This window comes from Hemiscyllium ocellatum, chromosome 14, assembly GCF_020745735.1.
Source record: "Hemiscyllium ocellatum isolate sHemOce1 chromosome 14, sHemOce1.pat.X.cur, whole genome shotgun sequence".
Classification (NCBI taxonomy): Eukaryota; Metazoa; Chordata; class Chondrichthyes; order Orectolobiformes; family Hemiscylliidae; genus Hemiscyllium; species Hemiscyllium ocellatum.
The window spans coordinates 69,877,985-69,904,183 of NC_083414.1; the positions used below are offsets into that span (position 1 = coordinate 69,877,985).

At 45.0% G+C, this 26,199-nt stretch overlaps 1 long non-coding RNA gene across 2 annotated transcripts; it reads right to left on the bottom strand.

The window, feature by feature from the left end:
* Nucleotides 1-545: 545 nt before the first annotated feature.
* LOC132822179 (uncharacterized) lies at nucleotides 546-25,745 on the bottom strand. 2 transcript variants are annotated; one of them, XR_009645409.1, is made up of 5 exons: nucleotides 25,698-25,745; nucleotides 18,379-18,485; nucleotides 15,602-15,692; nucleotides 14,556-14,624; nucleotides 546-3,439 (listed from the first exon to the last, which is right to left on the bottom strand). It is a non-coding gene; the product is annotated as an uncharacterized LOC132822179 (long non-coding RNA). The 2 variants fall into 2 exon arrangements; XR_009645410.1 differs by lacking the exon at nucleotides 546-3,439 and adding an exon at nucleotides 4,793-7,409.
* Nucleotides 25,746-26,199: the final 454 nt, after the last annotated feature.

Genomic DNA, 26,199 nt, shown 5'->3' on the forward strand with positions numbered 1-26,199 from the left:
AGCAGGGTGTCCTTGGAGAAGGAGCATGTGGTGAGTATCAATGCCCTCCATGCCTTCAGAGAGAGGTGGGCACCACAAGGGAGACAGTGCTTTATTTCCGCCGCTGCCCCCTCACCCCCAACTCTATTTTGATTGAGTCCCTTCCCACTCTGTCACTTGTAATGGTTTGCTTTGCCCGTCATGGGCCTTGTTTATAACTATTCAATTGGTTACACGGGTGGTTTACTGCGGGTGATTAACCAAAAGCAAAATGATGTAATGATGATTTTGACGGTGGGAAGGTTGCTCAGCTGTGTGTGATAACATTCCTGTGTAGGAGAAATGGGGGAGAAAGAACACGTCACAGCTCACAGAACGAGAACTGAAAAGCTGTTAAATCAAACCAAAGGTTCAGACAGGGAGGGAATATTTCCCTGGAGTTTGAGGAGATGGAAAGTGATGGTGTCCGGGAATAGACAGGATTTTGTTCTAAAGGACACTTGAAATTTTAAAAACTATTATATTCAGATAGTTTCAATTCTTTTACTTTTATTTATTGTGGACTAAACTTTAATACAAGGTTTGCAAATGTGTTTTTATTTTAAAATGTAAAATAGTAAAATAAACTCTATCAAACCATCCCTCACTGAAACCTGTTGTGGAAGTGCAATCTCCTGGAGAATCCCTGCCCACTCCTTCCTACCCGGGCGTCATGACTATATACATACCTGGGAGATAGCAGCAGGAGGAGACCATTCAGCCTTTCAATCCTGCTCCACCATTCAATGGGTAACAGCTGACCATCCAGCTCAGTCTCCTGTTCCTGCTATGTTCCAATCCCCTTTCATGACTTTACCTCGAAGTACTATATCTAAGTCCTCCTTGGGCTTCACTGCCTTTTGTTCCAGTGACGTTGCGGTGTTACTGTGTGGTTGTAGGCAGGGGTAATGTGATGGTGCTGCCTCCTGGAGGATGCACTCAGCATCCCTCATCATCCTGCAGTAACATCAATAGGATTTCAGCAACTAGAGATAGAACCCATTTCCAGGATATGGGCATCACTGGCTCAGCCAGCATTTATTCCCCATCTCTAGTTATCCTTGAGAAGGTGGTAGAGAGCTGCTGTCTTGTACCATTCACAGCCCATTTGGCACAGATATACCGACAATACTGTGAGGGAGAGTGTTGCAGGATTTTGTCCGAGTGATTCTCTATCTTTGGTTCTTCAAATGCTAGTTAACTTAATCACGACCTGCACTTAATTTTGAGATTTCAGTTTGCAAACCCTCACCATCTAGCCCCCTGTATAAAGGAATATGTATAGATTAGAAATTCAGAACAGACAATTCTAGTTTCTGTGGAATATCTATTACCCCTTTCTTCCCCCAAAGCTGTAACCCTCCAGCCCACTTACTCTCTCCCACCATTCTGACTCTGCTACCCCCTAATGTACACCCTCCCCATTCTCATGGAGTTGCTGATAAACAGATCCATGCCACCACTTCCCGTCCCTGGTTAGACTCTGCACCCTTTCTGGGTTCACTTCCTTTCCCTTCAGTTGCTGCAAGTCAATGTAACAGCAGAATGACACAAAAGGGAACAGAAAGGGAGGTGGCAGATCCTGGACAGAAGAGGAACCTTCAGTCTGGGAGAATGGGTCAGATCCTTCTTTGTTTCCCATTGGTCGATTCCCAGTGTTATGACGAGTTGGGGATGGCCTTTGGCCCCACATGGGTGCAGTGACACTTTGACCCCCCCGCCCCCAAACCGATATGTTCGTCCTCCAGCCAATCACAGTGTGAACTACTTTCCGATAGTTACCCCAAAGCCCATGCTCCAAAACCCGCCCACATTCTGTACATTTACAGTGCCAGGCTTCCCCACACACTTGTGGTCCCCGCCTCAGGGATTGTGGGCGTTGTAGTCCCCATGTGCCCAGTGCTCATCTTCTTACAATAATAACTGGAAAGCTGAATCCAAAAATCACCACATTCACCCAAGGAGATTTTTCGAAAATGCAGGATAATCAGGTGGATTAGTGGTCCAAACTTAGATAGTGAGGAAGCATGTAGGAGATAATGATTTTGCAATTTTAAACTCAGGGGAGACAGTGATTTATGGTTTTAGACTGTGAGGACATTTACACCGTCCAGAATACTCTGTTGTGAATATCTATCCTGTACTTCATTACAAAGCTAAGGTCACTGACAATGAAAACCAAAACACCCAGGAAACATCCCCTCACCTTATAATCTGATAAAGGACTTGTGATAAGTATGGATCAATTTAGAATACAGATGGAAAGCGGGAAGATTAAATCCAGTCCCAAGATCCTGTGCTTAAGCAAAGGAGACTACAATAGGATGAGACAGGAGTTGGCTAACGTAAACTGGAAGCAAAGAATTTACGATGGGGTAGTTGACGGCCAGTGCAGAAATATCAATGCAATTTTTCAAAGTGCTGAGCAAAAGTATATATCAGTGAAAGGAAGGATTGTAGGAAAAGGAGTAATCTGCCATGGGTGGCTAAGGAAATCAGGGAGTATATCAAATTGTAATAGAAGGCATACAAATTGGCAATGATCAGCGAGAAACTAGGAGATTAGAAAAAACTTTAAAGATCAACAGAAAACTAGATGGGATTGGGGATAAAAAGTGACGAGTAGCTTACCCGAGGGCCAGAACAGCAGTTGATACTGCTAGAGGGGAATATGTGGCCTCTGTAATTAGATTAGATTACTTAGAGTGTGGAAACAGGCCCTTCGGCCCAACAAGTCCACACCGACCCGCCGAAGCGTAACGCACCAAGAAACTTTCTACTAAATTTACCCCTTCACCTAACACACAGTCACCAGAGACGGGAATTGAACCCGGATCTCTGGCGCTGTGAAGCAGCAGTGCTAACAACTGTGCCACCGTGCCGCCCACTAATTATTGAAGTACTTAACTGAAGAAGTCTGTCATCATAGAGTGAGACCTGATAAAGTTAAAAGTTACGCCGTGCTCGGAAAGCTAGTGCTTCCAAAAAGAAACCTGTTGGACTATAATCTGGTGTTGTGAGATTTATAACTTTGTCCACCCCACTCCAACACCGTCTCCTCCACATCAGAATCCTGACAGACTATCCCACAGAAACTGAAGCGCCTGTCAGGTACTGAAGTGAGCCATGGGGGTGTGGGGGAGGGGTGCGATGTGAAAACAATGTGCTGAATTGAACTAGACTTTTTAAACTGCCGTTGCCATGGAGATAACCCTGATAAACAGCCTCCATTCAAAGCTACAAACTTTGCTAACATGGACTTGACTGTGTCGCAGTAATTCTTCCAGACGCACTGACATTTGAAATATTGTCCAGATGAAAAGGTCAATGATATTCAGATCGGCACGGATCCAGTAACCATCAGGTCTGAACATGAAGCTCAATTTGAATTTCTCATCCACAAAGCCACCCTTTCAGTACCCTACAACAGAGAAGACAACTCATAACTGTTAATACAGGATGGAACTTTATAAGATAATGATAGTATTAAATTGTAGTTTCCTTGTTCCCCCCCAAAGCTTTAAATCTCAGTCTCAATTTCTCTCTCTTGTTAACTGAAGACCAAACCAATCTCCTCACTCCTTTCCTCCACACCCAGTTTTCACAATCTCTCTCCTCTCCTTGAATTCAGTTACCTAGCTCTTGTCTGCAGACTAAGAACCAAATCAATGATTCCAACTCAGAGCCTCCTGGGTGTTGGTGAATCCTCCTGCCAGGTCCCCGGGTTTCCTTCCTGGTCGGAATCACATTGGGGAAAAATCAATCTGGAACCTCTCATTTATATTCCCCACCTCCACCCTCTGATAGGAACCATCCTGCACACACTGCATCCTGCACACTGGCAAAATCATATCTGGTTGAACTGATATGAACGAAATTAGTACCTTAATTGCAGGCCCATCCTTGTCCCTTTCCATAACAATCCTGAATTTTCACAAAATGTGTTCTGGTAACTTTCTGCAAAATCCTCCCCCATTCATACTTTGACCACTCGTCAGGATACCAGGAGAGGGGCTATTCCCCGGGTCCTGTTCCCAGTGGAGGAAGATAGGGAGCTGCCAATGATAGATTAATCCCACACACCCACAGCCTCCCTCCCTGGCACTGACCCACCCTGCACATATGCTAACAATTGGCCAGCACCGCGCCTGTGCACTGGTCTTCCTTCCGACAGCACATGCTCCAGATCACACAGGAGCCTGAGTGATTGACAGCAGCTGCTGCCCAATAGAGTGGAGGGAGCGGGGCTGGAGGACTGTGACAATGGGATTGTAAACAATGAATTAATGTGGAGGGACACGGGGGATGGACAGGTCAGTGAGGGACAGGAGCAGTGCAGCAGTAGGAGGGAATCCTGGACAAACTGAGCAATGGGAGAGTCTGACAGGAGAGAAACTACAGGAAGGTTCTGTTGAGGCTCAGGCAGGGACAGTTGGGAGACAGTGTGATTTGGTGGCTTGGGTACGTTTTCTAATCAGCCTCTTCAAAGATGCTGTTACTCAACTCTGACCCGATCCTCCTGGTCCAGAGGCAAGGACACTACCACCACTTCTTGATGGGCTAGTGGAAAGAAGGAAAGATGTTCTCAAGCTCACTCGCATGGAAATTCCATGAGCTCCTCCCACTTACTGTCTACGGTGGGGTTTGGAGGAGACACAGCTGATGGTGGGGGGAATGGTGGGGGTAGGGTTAGGGAAAAAGGGACTGCCTTTCCAAAGGAACTCAACTGTGTTGGTGATATTAACAAGACTCAACACACAGTCACTAACACAAAGCTGGTGTACGTGAACTTTATCCAGAATATGAACACCCATAACTGGGTGACGCAGACCCCAGTGTACAGAGTTAAGTCCTGTATACTATTAACAGCTTTGTGTGTGAGACATCACTTCTCATGAACTTGAGTCAGTTTTTTTGAAGAAATAGCAAAAATGATTGATGAGGGCAGAGCAGTGGTCATGATCTGCATGGCCTTCAGTCAGGCGTTTGACACGGTTCCCTGGGAGACTGGTTAGCCAGGTTAGATTTCATGGAATACAGGGAGAAGTAGCCATTTGGATACAGAACTGGCTCAAAGGTTGAAGACGGAGGATGGTGGTTGAGGGGTGCTTTTCAGGCTGGAGGCCTGTGACCAGTGGAGTGTCACAAGGATCGGTGCTAGATCCACTGCTTTTCGTCATTTATATCATTGACTTGGATGTGAACATAAGAGGTATTGTAAGTAAGTATGCAGACGACACCAAAATTGGAGTTGGAGTGGACAGTGAAAAAGATTACCTCAGAGTACAAAGCATCTGGATCACATGGGCAAATGGGCCGAGGAGTTCAGTTTAGAAAAATGTGAGGTGCTGCATTTTGGAAAAGCAAACCTTAGCAGGACGCATACAGTTAATAGTAAGTTCCTGGGGGTTGCTGCTAAACAAAGAGACCTTGTTCTGCAGCTTCATAGTTCCTTGAAAGTAAAGTCGAAGATAGATAAGATAGTGAAGGTGGCAGTTGGTCTGCTTGCCTTTATAGGTCAGAATTTTTCGTATAGGGGTTGGGAGGTCATATTGTGGCTGTACAGGACATTGATTAGGCAACTTTTGGAATATTCCATGCAATTCTGGTCTTCCGATCAGAAGGATGTACTCAAACGTGAAATAGGTCAGAAAAGAATTACAAGGATGTTGCCAGGAGTTTATCTGGAGTGTCGGAGGCTGAGGGGTGACCTTATAGTGATTTATAAAATCAGGCCGGGCATGGATAAGTTAAATAGACAAACGTCTTTTCCTTGTGGTGGGAGAGTACAGACTTAGGGAATAGGGAGAGGAGGGAAGGCAGGGATGGGGTGGCAGACAGTAGGGAGATAGACACGCTGGCGGGATAGAGAGGGGTGGCACAGAGACGGGTGGGGACAGAGAAGGGGGAAGAGAGAGATGGGGAACAGACAGTGGGGACAGAGGAAGCAACAGGGACAGGCGCGGGGAGGGGGCAGACAGACAGATGGGGACAGACAGAGAGGGGGAGACGGGGGGAACAAACAGACACGGGAGACAGGCAGAGAGGGGGAAGATGGAGAGAATTGTTACAGGTCAAAATTCAACCCTGTTGCTGTTTTCTCTCCATCCCCTTCAATCCCTCTGAAGGGCTCAGAACAACTGCATAGTTCCTGCAAAGTAGAGTTTCAGGGAGATCATTTGTTGACATTTGGGATGGTGACCATTATTGGTCAGGACACTGATTAATAAATGGACTGGGTTCAATTCCACTGTCTGTGTGGTGTTTGCACATTCTCCCAGTGTGTGCCTGCGTGGCCTTCCTCTGGGTGCTCTGGTTTCCTCTCTCAATCCAAAGTCTTGCAGGTAAGGTGTATTCGCTGTGGGAATTGAGAGGTTACATGGTTAGGGTGGGATGCTGTTCCGTTGATTGGTATGGTCTCATGGGTCGAATGGCCTGTTTTCACACTGTAGGGATTCTGTCACTGAGTATAGAAGTTAGGAGGTCACGTTGTGGCTGTATAAGGCATTGGTGAGGACAATTTTAGAATACTACATTCAATTCTAGTCTCCCTGATTTGAGAAAGACGTTACCATAATAAACTCAACCTCAATGACGAGTTCCTGGGAAATGTTGACGAATAAACAGACCGTGCAGTGTGGGTTGATAGTTCCTTGAAAGTGTGGTTGAAGGTAGACAGGTCGGTGAAGGTGGTATTTGTAATGCTAGCTGTTATTGGGCAGTGCATTTAGTATAGGAGTTGGGACATCATGTTTCGGTTGTACAGTTTATTGGCTCGGCCACTTTTGGAATTTCCATACTGCTTTCAATTCCAGTCTCCCTGCTATAGGATGGATGTTGGGAAACTTGAAAGAATTCAGAAAAGATTTACAATGGTGTTGCCAGTATTGGAACATTAGAACCATAGGGAGAGGCTGAATAGACTGAGGCTATTTCCCCTGTATCACTGGACGCTTGAGGTGGCATTGTAGAACTTTATCAAATTATGAGGAGCAACGATAGGGTGACTAATCATGGTTTCTTTTTTACCCCAGTGTATGGGAATCTAAGAGTACAGAGCATCGGTTTAACATGAGAGGGGAAGACTTCAAGGGGATTTGGAGGCTTTGGGGAGGGTGAAAACAAGTTTACCAGGATGTTGTCTGGATTGGGAGAGTTTGGAAAAACTTGGAGTTTTGTCTTTGGCAAGTCAGTAGCTGCGTGGTAACCCGAGGGGCGCAGAGTGAATAATGTGACTCTTTTCTCCAAGGTGGAAGTGACTAATTCTAGAGCCACACAGATAAGAGGAGATGGGGCAGTTTAAAGGAAATGAAAACCAAAACAACTGTAGATGCTGTAAACCAGAAATAGAAACAGAAGTTTCTGAAAACGGTCGGCAGGTCCAGCAGCATCTGTGAAGAGAAATTAGAATTAGTATTTCTGAGGAAGGGGGACCAGTCCCAAAACATTTTTCTTCACAGATGCTGAATGACTTGCTGGGCATTTCCAAAAATATCTGTGCAAGTTAAAAGGGACATTTGTCAGGCAAGTTTCTTATGCAGAAGGTGGTAGTTGACTAGAATGTACTCTCCTGGGAGATGGTAAATGCAGAAACAATCACAACGTTTTTGAGGCATTTGGGCAGACAGAAGCAGGCATGGGTTGGCAGGGATATGGATCATGTACAGGCAGATGGAATTAGTTTGGAATGGCATCATGATCCGCATAGACACGGTGGGCTGATTACTCTGGTGCTGTAACTGTTACGTTTTCCAAAGGGAAGAATGTCTTTTGAAGAAGTAACAAAGGATTGATGAGGGCAGAGCGGTGGACATGTTCTACGCGGACTTCAGTAAGGTGTTCCGCAAGGCTCGTCATGGGAGACTGGTTAGCAAGGTTAGATCTCATGGAATACAGAGGAAACCAGCCATTTGGATACAGAACTGACTCAAAGGTAGAAGACAGAGTGGTGGAGGGCTGCTTTGCAGACTTGAGGCCTGTGACCAGTGGAGTGTCACAACGATCGCTGTTTGATCCACTACTATTCGTTATTTATATAAATTACTGGGCTGCGAACATCGGAGGTATGGTTAGCAAGTTTGCAGATCACACCAACATTGGAGGTGTAGTGGACAGTGAAAAAGATTACCTCAGAGTACAATGGGAGCTTGATCAGATGGGCAGATGGGCTGAGGAGTGGCAGATGGAGTTTAATTTAGAAAAATGTGAGGTGCTGCAGTTGGGACTTATACACTTAATGATTAGGTCCTCGGGAGCATTGCTGAACAAAGACACCTCGGAGTGCAGATTCATAGCTTCGTGAAAGTGGAGTCGCAGGTAGATAGAATAGTGAAGGCAGCGTTTGGTATGATTTCCCTTATTGGTCAGAGCATTGAGTGCAGGAGTTAGGAGATCATATTGCAGCTGCACGGGACATTGCTTAGGCCACTGTTGGAATAATCCATACAATTCTGGTTTCCTTCCTATCAAAACAATATTGTGAAACTTGAAAGAGGTCAGAAAAGAATTTCAAGGACTGGAGGATTTGAGCTACCGGGAGAAGTTGAGTAGGCTGTGTTCCCTGGAGCATCAGAGGCTGATGGGTGACCTTACCGAGGTTTGCAAAATCATGTGGGGCATGGATAGGGGAAATACACAAGTTCAGATGGTTGGCATAGTCTCATGGGCTGAATGGCCTGCTTCCACACTGTAGGGATTTGGTCACTGAGTATAGGAGTTAGCTACAGTTGTGGCTGTACTGGGCATTGGTGAGGCCAGTTTTAGAATATTACATTCAATTCTATTCTCCCTGATTTCAGAAAAATGTTACCACAATCGGACTCAAACTCATAATGCACAAACAAATACACTGTGCAGTGAGTTGATAATTCCTTGAAAGTGGGGTTGAAGGTAGACAGGTCGGTGAAGGTGGTGTTTGGTATGCCAGCTGCTATTGGGCAGTGTATTGAGTATAGGAGTTGGGAGATCATGGTTCGGTTGTACAGTATATGAGCTCGGCCACTTTTGGAATCCCCAGACTGCTTTCAATTCTGGTCTCCCAGCTACAGGAAAGATGTTGGGGAACCTGAACAAGTTCAGCAAAGATTTACAAGGCTGTTGCCAGTATAGGAACATTTGTACCATAGGGAGGGGCTGAGACGATTTTCCCTGGAGCAGGAGATGCTGTGGGATGGCATTATACAACTTTATAAAGTTGTGAGGAGCAACAACAGGGTGACTAGTCAGTTTCTTTATTCCCAGGATAGGGAAGTCCAAAAGCAGAGAGCATAGATTTAACGTGAGAGGGGAAAGACTTCAAGGGGAAAGTAGGGACAACTTGCTTGGTACATGTACAAATGAGCTGGTTGGCATGGACAATTAGGACAGAGGGTCTGTTTCCATTCTGTGCACATCTATGACTCTGTTTTACAAAACTTGAGGAGGGATTCAGAAAATATCTGCAAGGTCATTGTTATGACTGTGGAGTTAAAGGGAAAGGCTGAATCAGCTGGGGCTTTTTCCCCAGAGCGTCAGAAACTGACGGGTTACCTTACGGAGAAGCACAGACAGGGTGAATAGCCAAGGTCTTTGTTTCCACCCAGTGTCGGAGAGTTCAAAACTACAGGGCATTGGGTTTTAGGTGAGAAGGGAAAGGTTTCAAATGGACCTGAGGGCCAAATGGTTCACTCAGAGGTTGGTGAGCGTATGGAATGAGATGCTATAGGGATGATGAACACAGGCCAAATTAAATTTAAAAGGCGTCTGGAGGGGTACATGAATAGGCCAACTCTCCCAAATGGAGCTGTATCAGGTTAGGATATCTGGCCGACATGGACGAGTTGGACTGAAGGGCCTGTTTCCGTGCTGGATAACTCTCTGACTCGAAGTGCCTCAGCAAAATGGTGGAAATCCACAATAAAAACAAAAAGTGCTGGAGATCCTCAGCAGGTCTGGCAGCACCGGAAATGGTAACATTGCAGTCTTGAAGTAGTGTTGAGATGATCACACCAAGCACTACAATATCGATTACACGCTGAGTGCCAGAACGTGGGACGAGAATAAATAGGTGTTTGATGACCAGCATGAATACGATGGGGTTGGAAAGTTGACGTTTCGGGTCACGACTATTCATCAGGATTGACAAAGGGTCCCGACCCAAAACATCGACTTTCCTGCTCCTCTGATACTGCTGACCTGCTGCACTTCTCCAGGTCCACATTGAATAGACTCTGACTTCCAGCAATGCCCCCACCTTATCCATACTGGTCATTGTGTTCAGGTCAAGCAGCATCAGTAGTGCTTGGTGTGATCATCTCGACACTTCTTCAAGTGCACTATCTACCTGCGCCTCTACTTTCGAGGAATTATGAATCTGCACTTTGTTCAGTAACACTCCCCAGGACCTGACCATGATGTGTATCAGTCCTGCCAAGCTTTGCTTTTCCAAAATGCAGCACCTTGCATTTATCTAAATTAAAACTCCATCTGCCACTCCTCAGCCCATTTGCCCATCTGCTCAAGATCCAATTGTAATCCGAGGTAACATACTCCATTGTCCGCTACGCCTTCAATTTTGGTTTCATCTGCCAACTTACTAACTATACCTCCTATTTTCACATCCAAATCATTGACATAAATGACAAAAAGCAGAGGGCCCAGCACCGATCCTTGTGGCACTGCACTGATCACAGGCCTCCAGCCCAAAAGAAAATCTTCCTCCACCACCCTCTGTCTTCTAACTTTGAGCCAGTTCTGTATCCAAATGGCTAGTTCTCCCGGTATTCTGTGAGATCTCACCTTGCTAACCAGTCTCCCATGGGGAACCTTGTCGAACGCCTTACTGAAGTCCATACAGATCACATCTACCGCTCTGCCCTCATCAATTCTCTTTGTTAATTCTTCAAAAACAGCTCAATCAAGTACATGATACATGATTTCCCACACACAAAGCCATGCTGACTATCCCTAATCAGAGAAAATAGACAAGTGCAGCACAGAACACGACGTAGTACCAAGATTTAATCCTAATGTAAAACATAGTAACTTAACCTACGCACCCCTCAACTCACTGCTATCTATGTGCACGTCCTGCAGTCGCATAAATGTCCCCAATGACTTCGCTTCCACCACCACCGCTGATAACATGTTCCATGCATTCACAACTCTCTGTGAAAAAAAACCTACCTCGGACGCGTCCTTTATACCTTCCTCCTAATATCTTCATAGTATGTCTTCTCAAACAAGTCAATCCTGCCTGGGGTAAAGTCTCTGTACACCTCTATCAGGTCTCCTCTCTTTCTCTTTCTCTCCAGAGAGAAAAGTCCGAGCTTATTCAAACTTTCTTCAAACAGGAAGCCCTCCAGTCCAGGAAGCATGCTAGTAAACCTTGTTGCACCCTCTCCAAAGCCTCTGTACATTTCCTATAGTATTGAGACCAGGACTGGACACAAAATACCAAGTGTGGTCTGACCTGGGACTTGTAGAGCTGTCGAAAAACCTCATGGGTCTTAAACTCTATCCTCCTGTTAATAAAAGCCAAAAAAAAATTTGCTTTGTTATCAACCCTATCCACTTGGTTGGTAACTTTGAGGGATTTATGTACTTGCACACCCAGATCCCTCTGTTCCTCCACACTGCCAAGAATCCTGTCTTTAATTCTGTCTTTAATCCTATATTCAGCATTCAAGTTCGCATTTATCCAGGTTGAACTCCATCTGCCATTTCTCAGCACAGCTCTGAATTCTGTCTATGTCACGCTGCAGCAGCCCTCTATATAATCGACGATACTTGCAATCTTTGTGTCATTGGCAAATTTACTAACCCAGCCATCAACCTACTCATCCATTTATAAATCCTACAGAGACCCAAGAACAGAGCTCTGCGGGACCCCACTCAACACTCTCCTCCAGACAGAATACTTTCCATCTACAACCACTCTCTGCCTTCTGTCAGCCAGCCAATTCTGAATCCGGTTAGCCAAATCTCCATGTGTCCCATACTTCCTCACTTTATGGATGAGCCTACAATGGGGAACCCGAACAAATGCCTTGCTTAAATCCATTTATACCATATCCACTGCTCTACAATCGCCGATCTGTCTTGACACCTCCTCAAAGAACTCAATGATCGCACTATGCTTTGACAAATTGTCATAAATCCTATCCCTCAGAGTTATTTCCACAACATTGCTGACAACAGATTAAGACTGACTGGTCTGTAACTGCCACTGATTTCCCCATTTCCCTTCTTGAAAAGAGGAACAACATTCGCCTCCTTCAAATTCTCCGGTACGACTCCTGTAGAGTGAGGAGGCAAATATCCTCGCCAGCGGCTTAGCAACCTCCTTTCTCGCTTCCTGGATCAGCCGGGGATAAATCTGGTCTGGCCATGGGGACTTATCAATCTTAATGTTTTCCAAAATTTCCAGCACATCAATTTCATTAATCTTGATCTGTCCTTGCTTTTCTAAATACATGTAAATCCTGGCCCTCAGGGTTCCCTCCAACAACTTGTCTAACACCGACCTCAGGGTCACGGGTCTGTAGTTCCAACCCGCCTTCCTTAAACAGGAGCACCACATTAACCAATCCCCAGTTTTCTGGCTCCTCAGCTGTGACTATCAATAATACAAAAATCTCAGCAAGGTGCCCAGCAATCATTTGCCCAGCTTCCTATATAATTTTAGGGTACACCTGATCAGATCCTCGGGATTTATCCACCTTTATGCGTTTCAAGATATCCAGTACCACTTTCTGTGTAATATGTACATTTTTCAAGATGTCACCATTTATTTCCTGACATTCTGTAACTCCCATGTCCTTCTTCACAGTAAACACTGATGCTAAATACTCGTTTAGTCTCTCCCTCTCCATCCCCCCCCCCCCCCCAACCGCATCAACCGCAGCTCCACACATAGGCCACCTTGCTGATCTTTGAGGAGCCCTATTCTATTACTAGTAACCATTTGGTTCTTAATGTATTTATTAAAAAAAACCCTTTGAATTATCCTTAACCCTATTCGCCAAAGCTGTGTCCTGTCCCCTTTTTGCCCTCCTGATTTCCCTCTTCAGTATACTCCTACTGCCTTTATACTCGAAGGATGTTTTGGATTGGAATAAATGCAAAATATTACATCTTGATTTAAAAAAAGGCAGGATTTACAATCATTAAAAGTCAGGCCATGAGAAGTGATATAGAACAGAGACCTCGGTGTTCAGGTTTTTGAAGTATGTGTCACATGTAGACAGGGTGGTTAAAAAGGTGTTTAGCACATTTATCTTTATTGCTCAGACCTCAGAGTATAGGAGTTGGGACGGGATGTTGAGATTGTACCGGATGTTGGGGAGGCCTCTTCGGGAATACTGTGCCCAGTTCTGGTTGTGCTGTCGTGGGAAGGATATTATTAAACTGGAGCGGGTTCAGAAGAGTTTTACCAGGAGGTTGATGGGAATGAATGTTTTGAATTTTAAGCAGAGTCTGGATAGGCTGGGACTTCTTTCACTGGAGCGTAGGAGGCTGAGGGGTGATCTTATTAGAGATTTATAAAATCCTGCAGACTATCAGGAATGTGAACAACAGGTGCCCTTTCCAGGAGGGGACGCGATTCAAGACTGGGTACATACATTTTAAAGTGAGAGGAGGAAAGCTTTAAAACGAAGTATGGGATTTTATTTTTTGTTTTTGCATAGAGAGTGGTTCACGTGTGGAATAAACTTGCAGAGGACGTGGTAGCTGTGAAGCTGTGAATGCAATTACAAGTTCAGGGTCGCACAGTGGCTCAATGGCTAGCAGGGCTGCCTCACAGCACCAGGGACACAGGTTCAATTCCTGCATTGGGTGGCTGTCCATGTGGAGTTTGGATATTCCTCCCCATGTCAGCGTGTGTTCCTCCAGGTGCTCCCGTTTCTTCCCACAAACCACAGATATACAGGGTAGGTGAACTGGCCATGCTAAATTGCCCATAGTGTTCAGGGATGATTAGGTTTAGTGAAATAGTCAGGGGTAAATTTAAAGTATATGGGATTGGGATTCTAAAGAGGAAAAACATTTGGACCCGTATGTCAATAGGGAATTCTAGGATGGATTTGGACCAAGTGGAGGCAGCTGCGATTAGTTCAGTTCAAAATTATGGTCAAAATGGACTGGTTGGAACACAGGATCTGTGTCAGTGCTTTATAACGTTATGACTCTAACACTCGCTATGTCTGTAAATTCCTGTGTGCTCGGAACTCTCTCTGTCAATGCCACCTCATCCAGCCTTACAACTCTTCCATATCTCAATAATTCCTCTCCAGCCTCAACACCCAAAAATTTCTATCATAAATATCTATCTTTGTAACATCCTCCATCCTCAGAATACTTTCCAACTTTCATGTCCTCCAGTTTCATTATCCTCCCTATCTTTAATCCCCTCCCCTCTCTCAAAACTTTGCGACATGTGCCTTTCTTTATTTCCAGCCTTCAGGACACCCAATTTTTATTTCTCATTTGATGATGGCCCTTTCTAATTCCTGAGCTGAGCTTCTGAATTTCGTCTTAAAACTCTCCGTCTCACTTACCTCCCAAAAACATCGACCAACCAAGTGTCACCTTTTCTGACCAGATGTCCAATGGAGCCTGTCATATTCCTATAAAAAAAATCTCAGCTTTATACAGAACAGAAAAAAACTCTGGTGATCCATCTGTGAGAAAGAAAACTACCACCGTACTATCCTGATCTATTTTCCAGTACTTGTGGAAAAGTCTCATCTATCATGGCATCGCAAGTGTACACTAAATACATCTCAAATGTTTTCGGGATTTGTGTGTCTCCCACCCTTACAGACAGTGAGGTTTACTGCAACTGTTGCACTTTGACGACATCACCCACAGGAACACAGAGCAGCTGGGTCTGTGCAAACCAGAAGTTGCCCATACATTGGGAAGGATGGCAGGGTCCCTGAGAGGGGGCACAGGAGATTTACCAGGATGGTACAAGGAATGGGGGATTTTAGTTGCAGGGACATGGGTGTTAATGGTACAGATCAAGAATATGCATCTACAATAGATGGACTTTCCTTTACAACCTCTCCCCTTGCCTGGGCTGGGTAACCTTCAGGTTAAATCACCACCAGTCATTTCTCCCTAATGAGAGAGCAGCCCTATGGTCTGGTCGGACAATGCTGCCTTTACCTTTTACTCAGTGATGCCACTGTACCCCGGGGGTGGGGAGAGGGAATGCTGAAGGTGGTGAATGGGACACCACTCAGGCACAGTGCTTTGTCCTGGAGGATGTTCACCTTCTTTAATATTGTTGGTGTCTGCACTGATGCAGGCAAGTGGGGAATGTTCCAACACAATCCTGATGTGTACCTTATAGAGAGCGAACAGACATTGGGGAAACTGAGGTCGTTCTTCTTGTAACAGAGGAAATTGTGGCTGCACTGTGACCGAGGGGTTTACAGAAATTATACATTAGAATAATCAACCTTACACTCATCAGCTCATCATAAACTGTTGACAAGACATATATGAAAGACCTGGGGGAGATCTATTGACAGGATGGTTTGATTCAAAGGAGAACTTTTATGCATCAAATATAAATGAGCTGGAACACAATACTCACAACTAAATGCAAATATGCAGGTCCTGATGAATTGAGTAATTCTGTCAGAGTTTGGTGTTACAAATTCTGAGGTTACCATCTGAATGTCCACCTGTAATACCAGTTTATAAAATCCGTCACTGTCAGATCACGTTAGAAACTCACACCATCCCCTCCTCCTGGCCCAGGATGACTGTACACATTACCCCTTGTGGAGGTCAGCAGTCAATTCAGGGGGAAATCTACGTGGGTTTCTATCAGTTTCCATCTTGGGACTTCATGTGACTAAACAGGGCAGATCTTTGACACATGGGAGAGAATTTTCCAAGTGTTAGTGAGATGTGGAGAGCAGGATTTGCTTCTTCTTCTTTCCTTCTGTGCTGCCGCTGTGCCTCATCAATAAGACATTGGAGGGGGTGAAAGGCTCATGCAGCTTAATGGGCAAGTTGTCACCATTCTGACCAAGGAGGCAGTAAGCTCCTCCCAGTCATTCCATAGAGTATCCTGTAAAAGACAGGAACTCTACATGCTTCCCACTGCCCAGTGTTCCCAGGAAAAGTTTAGAAGAATGATGGGGAAAATGTCCTAGGAAAGGCATAATAATAAAGTTCCAAAAGGATTATAAACAGTTTACAGAGAGGGATTCATTGGAGAAGTGGACAACAAGTCGGCAAATGGAGTATCACTGGGGAAATTGTGAAGTTGTTCATTTTGGAGGAGATAATAAAAAGAACAGAGGACTATTTAATTGGTGGAAACTGTAGAAAGCTGAAGGTGGTGAATGGGACACCACTCAGGCACAGTGCTTTGTCCTGGAGGATGTTCACCTTCTTTAATATTGTTGGTGTCTGCACTGATGCAGGCAAGTGGGGAATGTTCCAACACAATTCTGATGTGTACATTATAGAGAGCGAACAGACATTGGGGAATCAGGGGTTTGGGGAAACTGAGGTCGTTCTTCTTGTAACAGAGGAAATTGTGGCTGCACTGTGACCGAGGGGTTCACCTGTAGAGGTAAATGTGCAGGAAACAAAGCAAGCTAGCACAAAGTTACAACAGGTCATCAGGAAGGGGAATGGAATATTGCTCCTGATTTCAAGGGATTTTCAGTATAAGAGTTTGAAGTATACACCTGAGAGCAACTTTAGACAGTGTGAGTGAGACCACATCTGGAGTAAAGAGAGAAGTTTTGGTCCCTTTATTTAATGGAATACATCACTTCATCGAAGGCATTCAGAGAAGATTGACTGGGATGATCCTTGGTTTGAAGGGATTCTCTTTTAAGAAAAGGATGAAGAAGTCGGGACTCAACTCACTTGATTTGGGAAGAACGAGAAGTGAACTCTTTCAAACATATAGGCTTCCTAAGGGGTTTGACAAGGTAAAGACTGACAGGATGTGTCCCAGCATGAGGGAACCTAGAACCAGACTCTGGGTCAGTCGCGGAATCAAGGGTTGTGCTTTAGTTTTGTCAAATTTAATGCAACACCCACACGGGTAAGGGGTTTCAGTAGCAATGGAGCTGGGGCGAGGGGGAGACAAGCAACATTTTACAGATTGGAATTTCTGGTGCTTGTGATTGTGTAGATGTCTGATCAGAAGGTCACCTTGGCGTCAGAATAGGAGAGCAATATTGTGAAGAGTGTAGTTCTGCCTCAGTTCCCAGTAAGAGAGAGGGGCTCAGCAGTAAGGGAAAGGAATTTGTAATAGCAACTGAAGGCAATGGGTTTAACCATTGCAATGTTTCATTGGAGGAAATTGCAGCTAATCGAGTAGTGGGAGTGTGGCAAGCAGTTTGAAAACAGTGGAGCAATGGAGAGGGATGATGGGGAGGTAGAGCTGGACATGGTCAGTGTACATGTGAAACCTAACAGTGCTTTTGGACGATGTCACCTCCTGGCAATATGTAGGTGAGAAACTGGAGGGACCAAGGATAGATCCTTGAGGGACACCGAATACAAGGACTTCAGAAAGGAAAGGGAGAGTGGAGATGGAGAAGGATTTTCCAACAACCTTGAAGTCAAATATTAGTTTAGTAGCAGAATGTGTGAGCAGGACATAACCAGAAAAGACAGACAGAACAAGGAACATTATCTGTGAATTGGTGAGGGGGAATGATGATGATGATGATGAGGAGGAGCCTGACTCCAAAACTGCTATTTCTACATTCATGAGAATACCCAACCTCACCCTAGTCTCAGCTCATTTACTGAAATACTTGTCCATCCCTGTGTTATCTCCAGACTTCATTATCCAAACACACTCCTGGCCAGCCTCCCACATTCAACTTACATATAATCTCAAGAATATCTAAAACTCTACTGCCCAAGTGCTCACTTGTTCTAAAACCTGTTGATCCAACAAAAGGCTCCCGTTAACAAGCAACTTAAAATTCTCACTCTTGATGTAATTCCTGGCTGTAAACATCCCTGTCTCCCTGCACCACACAACCTGTGAGACTCCAACAACTCATTTTCTTTCAGACTGCAAACGATGTGTTTATTCATTGCTTCACCGGATTGGCTGTTTCTACTGTTGACAGGGCAACACGGTCTTGAATTCCTATCCTAACCCTTTCATATCTGTTTTTCTCCTTTAAGGTATTCCCGTACACCTGCTTATTTGGCAATTCTTTTGATCACCTGACCTAATATACCCATCTGTTGCCTAATGTCAGAAATTATCAATAGTATTTCTGTGAAATTATAAAAATGATCAAAATACAAACTGTTGTTGATTTGCACATACATTTTCAACTTTTCTCTGTCACTGAGTGAATAATCTGTAACATCTTGCACCCAACCACATTGTGGGAGCACCTTCACCACACAAACTGCAGCTGTACAAGGAAGTCAAACATCACCTTCTCCCCAGGCAATGGGGCTTTGGCATTAATCACTGGGATCTGTGGAAGGAGAAACACAGTTGATATTTCAGGGAGTGCTAAATGCATTACAGGGAATGAAAATGTTGCAGAATTTAATGTTCAGAAATGGAAGGAAAATGCACTCTTTTGTTGTAAAAAAGAATGATTCACTGGCAAAGTGATTGTGGAAAATTCAGTCAGTTTAGAGAGCAGCCCGTTGTCAGGGGTTGGGCAGCAGAGGAAAATTAACTTTAAAAAGGTTGTGAAAGTAACAGTAAAATACTGAACAACCCAAACACACTGTTTCCCAAGACTTTAACTCCCCTTCCCGCTCCACCAAGCACATACAGGTCCTGGGCCACCTCCACCACCAAATCCCAGGCATCTGATGCCTGGAGGAAGAACGTCTCATCTTCTGTGTTCGGATCCTCCAATCACATGGGATCAATGTGGATTTCACCAGTTTCCTCAGTTCCACTCCCCCCCACCTTATCCCAGATCCAGCCTTCCAACTCAGCACCACCTTCTTGTCCATCTTCGTTCCCATCGATTGGCTGCTGCTTGACCGGCTGTGTTTTTCCAGCATCACACTCTGACATTGAAAACACCCTGACTTTGACACACTGTAAACCCTGCCCTATCAGTCCCTGCCAGGCAAAGCTGTGCATGTCCCCCCCTGCAGCTTGCCCCTCACAAAGTTGGCTGCCACACTCATGTCCCATGAATCACTGTCCCTAATAAAGGTGGTGGCGCTCACTCGCACCATTCACCATTTGAAGCATTTTCCTGTTTGCCACAAACACGGTCTTGGGATTTTCAAATTTGTGTTTTCCGATGTGCACTAAGTTCTGTAAAACGTCTCAGTCCGTTCCATTAAAATTTCCTTCTCTTCCTGGTCAATATGCCTTTCCTTAACCCTGGTGCCCTGCACCTTCACACATTTCCAAAGCCTTGGTCACAACACACACTGCGCTGCCAGTGAAGCTGATCACGTGGTTGCTTATAGCCACGCCCCTCATTCACTCCGATTGGTTGGAGGACCGACAGGCACTGCCTGGTCTTCCAGTCCCATCCCCATCTTCTTTTCAAAGGTATAAGAGTGAGGGTTCATTCCCGTGTCTCCTGAAGTCAGACATTAACAACAACTACCTGCATTTTATGGAGCCTGTCACACTGACAATTCTCCTAAAGTGTTTCACGAATGCTGGAAACATTGATTAAAGAGAACAACTTTAAGATACATATTTAAGGAGGACAGAGGGGGTTAGGAAAGATATTCAAGAGGTTTTTTTTCGATTAGATTACTTACAGTGTGTGGAAACAGGCCCTTTGGCCCAAGAAGCCCACACCAACCCTCTAATGAGCAACTAACCCAGACCCATTCCCCTACATCTAACACTACGGGCAATTTAGCATGGCCAATTCACCTAACCTGCACACTTTTGGACTGTGGGAGGAAACCGGAGCACCCGGATGAAACCCACACAGACACGGGGAGAATGTGCAAACTCCACACAGACGGTTGCCTGAAGTGGGAATTGAACGCGGGTCTCTGGCGCTGTGCTGTAACAGTGCTAACACCGTGCCGCCCATCTGCAGCTCCATTCGTGGAGTGATGTATGTGGGGAACAGCTTACAATGGAGACAGTTAGTGGTTAACCATAGCTTAACAACCTCATGTCCTAGCCCCCTACCCCACACACTAAGCCTTGTTCTCACAACCTGTCATGACACACTACCTATGGTTTGCCACGAATAGTCTCCATTAACAGCTAGTCACCCACCCCATCCAGATCGTTATCAACTCCTTTATCCAACCGTTCTTCTCGCTCTGTCCCTACCTATCCTTTACTCCTTACATCCTCCCCTAAACCCTACCTTCTGCGTATAAACCAACATTTGTTCTCCCAGTAACATTAGCTGTAAGGAAGGGACACTGGATCTGAAACGTTAACTCTGATTTCTCGTCACAGATGCTGACAGACCTGCTGAGCCTCTCCAGAACCTCCTGATTGTTGTTTCTGATTTACAGCATCTGCAGTTCTTTTGGTTTTAATTTACCGGGAGTTTGTAATTCAGGTCCAACAGCCTCTGTCCCAGTCCCTGCTGTCTCTCCCACCCCCACCCAGTGACACTGCACCTGCACAGCTCATGGACAGGTGTCGTCTTGCTGGCCACACCCCTCATTCACTCCCATTGGCTGCAGGACCACACAGAATCTCCTCTCATTGGTCTGGAGCTGCCATCAATCAAGCCATCCCCCATTGTGACTTGAGTGGTGGGCTCCTCACTCTCTCTGCCTTGGGATGAGATTCATACTTCACAGTGAATAGGGCAGTATCACAGAGCACAGGGGCTGGGGGCTATTCAGCCCATGGGTGCTGTACGCTCTCCCTCTGGCGATGCTGCAAATCCGTCCCAACTCCCCTTGCATTTACCCACAGCCTCCCAAACTTTCCTTAAAAGTAAAATTGCAAATCTGTTTGAGAACACCTGCTGAATCGGTGTCCACCCGCTGTTCAGACTGTTCCAGATGCTCAGAATGTACTCAGTAAAATATAGGTCACATATTCACATTATTTTCCATTTAACTTAAAGTAGTTACTAAAATTGTGACATTGTTAACAATTCCCCTCTCTCTGCAAATTAAAATATCCTAGAAACAAATTTGCACCTGGTCGAAATCACTGCTTAGCCTTCTCAGGTCCAAGAATTATCTGTGCTGAAATGTGCAGCTCAGAAAAATGGACCAATTCGCCCATGCCAAATAGGAATCCTAAACTAACGGAGTCCCACTTGCCAGCTATCGGTCTGAATTCCTCAAAACCCTTCCTAATCACGTATCCAATCGGATGCCTTTTAAATGTTGTAATTGTATCAGTCTCCACTACTTCATCAGGCAGCTCATTCCATCCACACACCACACTCAGCTTGAAAACGTTGCCCCTTTGATCCCTTTTAAATCTTTACCCTCTCAACTTAAACCCACGTGGTCTTGTTTTGGATTCGCCTAACCTGGGGGAAAAAAGACCCCAGCTGTTCACCATATCCACGCCTCTTGATTTTATAAATCTCCCAAACGTCACATCTCAGTCTTTGATTCTCAAGGGAAATTAAACCCAGCCTATTTAGCCTCTCCGTGTAGCCCAAATCCTCCAACTGTAGCAAATCTTTGTAAATCTTGTCTGAACCATTTCAAGTTTCACAACATCCTTCTCAGAACAGGAAAATTCGAACTGAAAACGGAATTCCTGAAAGGACATTATCATAGAACAAAGAACATAGAAAAACACAGCGCAGTACAGGCCCTTTTGGCCCTCGATGTTGCGCCAACCCAAGCCCACCTAACCTACACGAGCCCACTATCCACCATTTGCCTATCTAATGCCCGTTTAAATGCCCATAAAAAGGGAGAGTCCACCACTGCTACCGGCAGGGCATTCCATGAACTCCCGACTTGCTGAGTAAAGAATCTACCTCTACCATCTGTCCTATACCTACCTCCCTTTAATTTAAAGCTATGCCCCCTCGTAATAGCTGACTCAATACGTGGAAAAAGGTTCTCATTGTCAAATGTCCTGTCCAGCCACAATATGACGTCCCAGCTTCTGTATTCAATACATTGACCAATAAATATATGCATACCAAACACCACCTTCACTACCTTGCTGACCTGCGATTCTACTTTCAAGGAACAATGTACCTCGTTTTTCAGCAACACTCCCCACGACCTTACCAGTAAATGCATTAAGTCCTGTCCTGATTTGCCTTACCAAAATGCAGCAGCTTACATTTGTCGAAATTGAACTCCATCTGCCATTCCTCACTCGAATGGCCCATCTGATCAAGATTCTGTTGTATTCTAAACTAACCTTCTTCACTGTCCACTACATCTACAATTTTGTATTTTCCGTAAACCAACCTCATATATTCACATCGAAGTCATTTATTTAAGGACCCAATATCCATTCCTGCAGCACACTGCTTTTCAGAGGCTTCCAGTCCACAAAGCAACCCTTCATCACCACCCACTGTCTCCTACCTTCAAGCCTGTTTTGTAATCAAATGGCTGGTTCTCCCTGCATTCCATGTTATCTAATCTTGCTAACCAGTCTGCTTTGTGGAACCTTGTTCAATGCCCATATAGACAGTGTCCACAGTCTGTCTTCATCAATCTTCCTAGCTCTTCTTCAAAAAAAAACTCAATCAGGTTAGACCAACAATTTCCCACGCACAAAGCCATGCTGACTCTCTAATCAATCCTTGTTTTTCCAAATACATGTAAATCCTGTCCCTCAGAATCCCTTCCAACAACTTGCCTGCCACTGACTTCAGGCTCATTGTTCTCGTGTTCCTTGGCCTTTTGTTAACACCTTTTTTTTAAACAAAAAGAATGGCACCCGTCTTCCCGCACCTTACTTGTCACGAACGATAATACCAATATGTCAGGGAGGGGCCCAGCAATCACTTCCCGAGCTTCCCACAAATTTCTGGAATACACCTGATCAGGTCCCAAGGCTTTATCCACCTTGATGCAATTTAAGACATCCTGAAACTCCTCCTCTGTAACCGACACTTTTCAAGATATCACTATTCATTTCTCCAAACTCTTTAGCTTCCACATCCTTCTCCAGTGAAAAAAAGACATCGAAAATTAGAGGTGCGAGGTAGGAGCAAAGGACTTCTGGGAAGGTGAGTCTAACTCAGTAGCTGAGAGAGTAGCTCAGACTGAGCAGTCTCAGTCCTCAAGGACGTAACTGTTCAAATAGGGTTTGCAGCAAGTGGTGAGGGAACCAGCAAGAGGGAAAACGATACTACATCTTATCGTTATGAATCTGCCAGCTGCAAATGCATCTGTCCATGACAGTATCGGTAAGAGCGACCATCCCAGAGTCTTTTTGGAGACAAAGACTCACCTTAAAGTTGAGAATAACCTCCTTTGTGCTGAGTGGTACTATCACCGTGCTAAATGGGACAGATGTAGGAACTGAAACTGGATCTCTCTGAGGCACTGTGGGATAACAACAGCAAAAGAACTGTACTCCAGCACAATCTGTAATCTCATAGGTTTGTACATCCTGCACTCACCCATCACAATGGACTGGAAAGGAGGGCATGCCATGAGCAGCACCAGGCATACCAAAAAAATGAAGGCCAACCTGGTGAAGTTACCAAGCAGGACTATCTGCATATCAAACAGCATCAGCAGCAAGCAACAGAGCTAAGTGATCCTACATCCAATAGATCAGATCAGAGCTCTGCAGTTCTGCCACACCCAGTTGTGAATGGTAATGGACAATTAAACAACTCGTTGCAGGAAGCACTACAGATATCCCCACCCTTACTGATGGAGGGGTTTCACACATCCATGCAAAAGATAAGATGACAGCATTGTCCAACGGTTCCTAACATCACAGATGTGAGCTTTAAGCCAGTTCGATTTAGTTTGAATAATATCAACAAAATGGTTAAGTAGTGTAAAGGCTTTGTGTCCTGCTAACATTCTGGCAATAATACTGATAGCTTGTGCTCCAGAACTTGCCACCCATCAAGCAACGTACTGCTCCAGCACTGGAATCTACCAACAATGTGGAACATTGCCCAGGGATGTTCAAATAAAAACACAGGGCAAATCCAATCCAGGCAATTTCCCTCCATCAGTCCAATTCGATCAGCAGTAAAATGATGGAAGTAGTCATTAGCAGGACGACCAAGCAGCAGCTGCTCAGCAACAGCCAGCTGAGTGACACTCATTTTAGGATCCACCAGGGCCACTCAGCTCCCGATTATGTTACCGCCCTGATTCACAACTTGAGAACCAGCTGAATCCCAGAGGTGAAGTGAGAGTGACAGCCCAGTCCCACGCCAAGACCACTATTTCTAGCTGATTCCACCCTTATCTCAGCTCATGTACTGAAACTCTCATCCATCGTGTGTTATCTCCAGACTTAATTATCCAAACACACTCCTAGCCAGTCTCCCAAATTCAACCTCTCTGTTATCTCAAGAAAAATTGAAAACTGTCACCCATGTGCTCACTTCTCCCAAAACATGTTGATCCATCCAAAAGGCTCCTATTCATAACCAACAACAATTTAGAAAACTCACTCTTCATATAATTCCTGGCTGTAATCATCCCTAGCTCCCTGCACCACACATCCTTTCAGACCTCGACAACCCATTTTCTTTGAGACACCCAATGATTTGTTAATTCATTATTTCAATCGTTTCGCTGATTCTTAAGTTGCTAAAGCAAAATGGTCTGGAATTTGCAGACAAAACCTCACAGGTCTGCTTTCCACTTTTAAAACATCCCTCAAAACCTACTTTTTGACAATGCCTTTGGTCACCTGACCAAATATCTCCATCTCTGGTCTCATATCTAAAGTTCTCAGTAATATTGTTGTGAACGCATGATAATAAAACTACAAACTGTTCTTGATTTGGACATTATCTTCAAATCATCACTGTTGCTGTAATGAATAATATGTAATGTCTCTTATGCAACCACATTGTGGGAACGCCTTCACCACACAAACTGCAGCTGTACAAGAAAGTCAAACATCACACTCTCCCCAGGCAACAGGGCTTTGACATTAATCACTGGAATCTGTGGAAGGAGAAACACAGCTGATGTTTCAGAGAGTGCAAAATGAATTACAGGGAATGAAAATGGTTCAGAATTTGATCATCAGAATGGAAGAAAAATACACTTGCTTATTGGAAAAAAGAATTCTTGACTGTCAAAAATATTCAAGAAAAAAAGTAATCTGATAATAGAGCAGCACATGGTCAGGGGCTGGGCCGCAGTGAAAAACTCATTTACAAAGGGTCTATAAAAGTAATAATACAATACTAAACAGACCAAAAACACACCCATGGTTGGAGACTGAGGAAGCTAGACATTGACAAAGTGGTCCTGAGGGAGCCCAGAGGTGACTCAGAGCAGGATTGGCTGCTGTCATCACAATGACTCTGTACTAGAGACAGGCTGCACATGCGCCTGGCTGCACCTTGCCCCCTACAAAGATGGCGGCCGCACACGTGTCCAGTGAATCGTTGTCCCGAATAAAGATGGCGGCGCTCACTCAGGTCTGCAGCCACTGAGACAATTCCCCATTTACTGCAAACACGGGACTGGGACGTTCACATTTGTGTTTTCCGACGCGCACAATTTGTTTGTAAAACCTCTCCGCTCATAGCAACACAGTTTTTCTCCCGTTTCCCTGTTTATTTCTTTCTTTACCATACCCTTTCGTTCCATATCTTCCCAAGCATTCATTACAGCGACTCTGTGTCGGGCGCGAGGGTAATCACATGGTTTACGTTAGCTCCGCCCTTCATTCACTGTGATTGGTTGGAGGATCAACCTCCCGCTAGGTCCTCCGGCTCCGCCCACCGTCCTTTCATTGGTCCGGTGCTGACATCAATCACCCGGGGTCACGGTTGGCTGGAGCATGCGCAGTGTGTCCTGCTTGTGCTGATATGTTGGGTCATGTGATGGGAGAGGTACAAACAATGACTGCAGATGCTGGAACCCAGATTCTGGGTCAGTGGTGCTGGAAGAGCACAGCTGGTCATGCAGCATCCAAAGGGCAGAGAAATCGACGTTTCGGGCAAAAGCCCTTCTTGAGGAATAAAGGCAGTGAGCTTGAAGTGTGGAGAGATAAGCGAGAGGAGGGTGGGGAGAAAGTAGAATAGAGTCCAATGGGTGAGTGGAGGAGTGGATGTAGGTGACAGGTCAGGAAGGAGA